Source organism: Strix aluco, chromosome 15 (genome assembly GCF_031877795.1).
Source record: "Strix aluco isolate bStrAlu1 chromosome 15, bStrAlu1.hap1, whole genome shotgun sequence".
NCBI classification, from domain to species: Eukaryota; Metazoa; Chordata; class Aves; order Strigiformes; family Strigidae; genus Strix; species Strix aluco.
The window spans coordinates 9,699,128-9,705,127 of NC_133945.1; positions in this window are offsets into that span (position 1 = coordinate 9,699,128).

A 6,000-nucleotide genomic window follows, 5' to 3' on the forward strand; every position below is an offset into this window, starting at 1 on the left:
ATTTCATGCCAAAACAACGGGCTGTGATGGCTTGAGAATAAGCTAAACAGTTCCCCTTCTTCTGAGTATCATAAATGGATTGGAGAAAACATATCTGAGCATTTTCTTTCTGAGCTCTTTCATCATCAGAACTGTGATATAGAGTAGCTTTCTTCAGTGCTCACTGTATCACAAATGTTTGCTAAAATATTAATATATTTTTGAAGATAAAATGTTATCTTGTCTCTTCCAGGAGAATGCATTCTCCTTCCGTTTATTTTGGGTTTCTGGTTGTACTTTTGCCCTGTCACCCACAAATATTCATTATATATTTCTTCCTCCTTCTCTTCTAGCCAAGGTTATAAATTAAAATTCAATTTCATTAAAATTGTAAGTAATCATTCTCTGGCTCTCATTAGTAATGATTCGGTGCAGGGGGATCCCGGCTGCTCCCACAACTGTAATTCAATTGGACTCACCAGCTCTTGTTCACAAATCGCTTGAGCTGCACTTTCTTCACAAATTTATGGCATCAGCACTGTCCAGAGGTTGAATTACAGCTGCAGGTTTGATCAGGGACTGCATTATTCTGCATCTAATCCCTGCATTCTGACAGCAGCGGGGGGGAGCACTGTTGTTTTACAGGAACTGTGCATTGTTCTTCTGCTTTATGTCAGGGGCTGAATTGCCTTTGGAATCAGGGAACTGTCAGCCCAAAGCTACAAGCAAACAACAAGCTCAAAATGACATGGTGTATAAATAACAAACATGGAGACAGTCAAAAGCCAGCACTCCTTCTTCTGCACTCTCCTAAATTACTGGAATGGTGATTGACCACAGACTGTGCTCTTGCATCATCAGATGCTATCTGAATATATTGATGCTCTCCGAATATATTGTTGAAATGTGACTCCCAGCTTTTACCCAAAATGAGAAATGTTGATATTCACTGGTGGCAGAAAGTCACTTAAACATTGATTAAATATTTCAGCCAGAAGCCATATTCATGCATTCATTCACATACAAGCCTTTCCTCTCGAGCGGTGATCTGCAACCCATGGCATTCTGGCAAAAAGGGTACGTCAGCAGATCTGGAATGGCATGCAGCAGGACCTGTGCCATTTTCCACAGAGCTAATATGTCACCTATCAGCTGACAGCCAGGACTTCGCCTCCTGCAAGGCAATGTGCCCCCAAACCCACTTGTACCCATGGTTTAAACCCAGTGGAAAACAGGGTTTTTCTACCCATCCTAGAAACACGGTATTGTCATCCAGGTGACTGAAGCAGGGACTTGTGGCTCTTAGTTTGGAATTGATCTTCATTAGGACTAGAGAGGTGCATGCCCCAGGCACGTTTAATCTCAGCTTAGAACAGGGGGGGGGAAAAAAGGTGCATTGCCTTTGAAAGTTTCTACTGCTTTAATGTATCCATATGCATGTGCTCCAGCAACAGAGAGCAGATCCATAGCTAGCACGTATCAGTATCTACTACTCATTTAATTGAGCTTTACTGTTAAATCATTAATGGAAATCACTGAACATGGGGAAATAAGATAGCTTCACCACTGTTCTGCTTCTTGTGGCTTCTGCTGATTTTCTTGTGTAGTTTTGCTTGTTTTAATAGCAAAATCTGTCATATTCTACTTTTGCACAAATGCTGGGATGCAAATTACAAGAGATGTGAAGCAATTCCTGTTCATTTTAATGAGGGTTGTGGTTTTTAAAAACTACTTTGAGAGGAAAGCTAAGGTCCTTTTCTTTCTTTATGCAGCCTTGCCTTTTTTATATGCTTTGTTGTTGGAAAGACTCTGACATGAGACAGGGTATGGGAAATGTCTGCTTTCGTATGACAACTCAGAGCAACAGCATTTGGCTACTGGATTGCAGGTTTTCACTGAGATGTCTGAATCACCTGTTGTGTGCAGTCCCTTGTGGCTGCAGACTCCCCGTGCAGGATTCTCTGTCACTGCTTCCCAGGTGTGTTCCAACATGTTTTCAGTATATTTTAGTTCCTTCATTTGCTCATTTTTTATTCCTTTGCAAACTGAAATATATTTTTTCCATTCCTAATTAACTCTCTGCCACCCCACTTGTGGTAAAACCTGATTTATTTCTCCTTCTCTGCACTGAGAGGACAGGATACTTAATCTCCTCTGGGTGGACGCTGAAACACTGTCTGAATAAAATGCTGATCACTCATCTGGTTAGTTCCTGCCAGCTCTTCTCTGCATTCCTGCCACCTGGGTTTTGCATCATTTGCTATCGTTTCTTTAAATGACAGTGTCCCTTCCTTCTCCATTTTTGGAGAGGAATAATTCCTAAATTAGCTAGTAGTCACATTTAGGTGTGAATGCTTATCCTTTCATATTATCTGTAAGACCATGAATACTCACAGGCTAAAAAGGATTGTTTGGATAAATACTTTGAAAGGGTATTAAGCCAATGGCTACAATTTATTGCACTTGCTGTTCTTTTGGGGCATTTTTTCGTGGATAGGGACCCAATTTTTGTATTAATGTCCACTTGGTAGCTGCAGAGTAATAAAGAAGGCTTAGGATCCCCCCATTCAGAGAGCAATGAATAAACATGTTGTAGAAACAAACAAATATAGCAGCCCAATGAATTAGCATTTTGAAAGCCTCTGTGTCTGATACCCATCTGCAAAGTAAAGAATGAATATCAGATATATGTGGATGCATGCATACATGTTTGCAGTGGCAAGCTCTTTCAGATGGCAAACACTCACTGTAAGTGCTAATGTTTTTGCACATCTTGAAAATATTTGTGTAAAAATGGAAAGAGAAGATTGCCCATCTGCAGTGTGTAGTGGAAAATTATGTGGGCAGAATGTACATGTGCTAAGTGAAGGGAGCCAGGTGAAGGAGGTGAAGAATCAAGATTTTTCTTCTTCATGCTGAAGCCTTGAGAGACCCATTTAGTGACATCTCTAATAGCACGCTTTTCAGATGTGCATCCATTCTGCCTCTCTTTTGAAACTAACCTGGGCTGAGAAACTTAACAATGAATTCAGCCAAAGGGCTTGGAAGCCTGGCCTGCCAGCCCATTAATGGTCTCAGGCAAATACTGTGGACTCTGTTCTATTTATTCATCCTAAAGTGTAGGTGTTAAGAAATATGAGGCTGGTAAGTGGGTGACAGGCATCTGCAAGCCTCACCTCAGCAATTCAGGTTAGCAGAGAGCCTTGGAGTAGGACTGTAAAAATTGCATCATTTGTAACCTTTTCAGCACCAGCCTTTTTTGAAAAAAAACAACTGTAACCAACAGCTTTCCTTTGGACATGAAGAGAATAACTAAAGAGAACATCTGTTTTCCCTTTAGATGTGGAACTGCAATAGCAAGCCATGCATAAATTTTATTAAGGCTTGCTAATTTCCTATGAGTTTGGGGAGCTACATGTTACCCATGGAGATATTTGGCTCTGCATCACCAGATGAAAAGTAATTTTAAAAACAATGCAGGAAAAATGGACGTAGCTTGGCAGCAAACATGATAGGTTCTGTTCTCAGGAAGCTCCATTTTCTTTGGCTTTGTTTTTGCACTTTGTAGATTTGTGCCTTTTTTTTACCCTCTTAATGTCACTCATCTTGTTTTCCGATGACTTCTTATGACATACATGACTAAACAAAACATGCGCCTGAACTGACAAAACTACTTACTGCTTGAGTCTTTTGTACTCAAAATCAGAGGTCCAAACACTTTCCGGACTTTTGTCTGCTTTGAAGTTGTTTCTGAGATGCCAGACTTTTTGTGGACGCCAAGGACACATGCTCGAGCCAGCATGTGCGTGTTCTGTCCCTTTGTACTCTAGGAATACATCTCCAGATTTAGAACTCAGAAGCAAGGGCTGCTGAGAAATAGCCCTGCTCGGATCCCACAGGCCCAGTTTCTGTGCCCTTTGAGGAAACACCTTGGAGCAGAACCTCACTTTCTGATCTTTCTATGCTCTCAGAGCCAAGGTACACCATCCCTGTGTGTAATCTCAATAACTTCACACTAAGAGCTTAGAGCCTGCAGGACACTTGGCAGGACATGCCTGGAATTACACAGATCATGCCTTGTTGCATGAAATAAGTAGAAAAGTCACAGGCGGGGTTAAAAATATGCTTGCCTTCTCTCAATAATTAATTGTTTGGGGATTGATATGAGGTTTTGTGTTTTGAAAGTAAACTAATCCACTCATTGGCTGGAGTGTAATGAAGGAGAACAGGCTACTGTCAAGCAGTCTGAAAACAGTGAAAATTAACTCCATGAAGTGTCACGACTCACATATTTTATGTATATTTCCCCCACTCTGTGGGACAGAAGATGAAAATATCATATGGAAAAGAAAAAATGGTGGCTACAAATTTAACAGAAGAAGGACATATATTTTGCCTTGGCATAATTTGACATTTTTACTGCTTAGTGGCAGCTGGGCTGGGCCACTGCAAGAGAATCCACGTTTATGAACTCACAAACAGTAATAACCAAACGTTCTGCAGCCTCTGTACTCACAGAGCTAGAAAATGGGAAAGAAAATATAATTAAAAATCAGAATACACTGAAATCATACAATCACAGAATCATAAAATGCCAGGTTGGAAGGGACTTCAGGGATCATCTGGTCCAACCTTTCCTGGCAAAAGCACAGTCTAGACAAGGTGGCCCAGCACCCTGTCCAGCTGAATTTTAACAGTGTTTGATGTTGGGGAATCCACCATTTCCCTGGGGAATTTATTCCAATGGCTGATTATTCTCACTGTGAAAAATTTTCCTCTCATGTCCAATCAGAACCTCCCCAGGAGTAAATTGTACCCATTACCCTTCGCCTTTTCCATGTGACTCCTTGTAAAAAGGGAGTCTCCGTCTTCTTCACAGCCGCCCTTTAAATACTGAACATGGTGATAAGGTCTCCCCTCAGCCTTCTCTTCTCAAGGCTGAACAAACTCAGTTCTCTCAGCCTTTCCTCCCTTGGCAGGCTTCCCAGTCCTTCAGTCATCTTTGTGGCCCTTCTCTAGACCCTCTCCAGCCTGTCCAGGACCAAAACTGAACACAGCATTCCAGGTGTGGCCTGACAAGCACTGAGCAGAGTGGGATAATTACTTCTTTATCTCTGCTGGTGATGCCCTTGATGCAACCCAGCATCCTGTTGGCTTTCTTTGCTGCAGCAGAACCCTGTTCACTCATGTCAAGCTTGTTGTTCACAAGGACCACCAGGTCCCTTTCCACAGAGCTGCTCCTCAGACAGGTAGATCCCAGCCTGTGTTTTCCCAGGTGGAAGACCTTACATCTGTGTTTGTTGAACTTCATAAGGTTCTTGTTAGCCCCCTCTTCCAGCCTATCCAGGTCTTCCTGCAGGGTGGCTCTCCCTTTCAAAGTGTCCACTTCCCCACTCAGTTTGGTATCATCAGCAAACTTCATCAGGGTACATTTGATCCCATCATCCAGATAACTTATGAAGATATTAAACAGTGTTGGGCCCAATATCGATCTCTGGGGGACCCCACTTGTGACAGATTGCCAGTTTGAAAAGGAGCTATTTACCCCCACCCCCTTGGCACGGCCTGCTCCCCACCCACTGCACAGACCACTTGTCTAGACTATAATGCATCAGTTTCTGTAGGAGGAAGCTGTGGGAAACTGTAACAAAAGCCTTGGAGAAATCCAGGTAGACAACGTCCACCGCTTGCCCACATCGACTGAGCAGGTTACTTTGTTGTAGAAGGCCATCAGGCATGATTTGCCCTTGGTGAATCCGTGCTGGCTTTTCCCAAACACGTGCTTCATTTGACTTGGGATAGCCTCCAGGAGGATTCATTCCATAAGTTTCCCAGGGCCTGAAGTAAGACTGATGGGCCTATAATTTCCTGGATCCTCCTTTAAGCCCTTCTTGTAGGTGGGAGTGGCATTAGCCTTCTTCCAGTCTTCTGGGATGTCCCCCGATCTCCATGGCTTCTCAAAGATTATGGAGCGTGGCCTCACAATGACATCAGCCAGTTCTCTTAACACCCTCAGGTGGA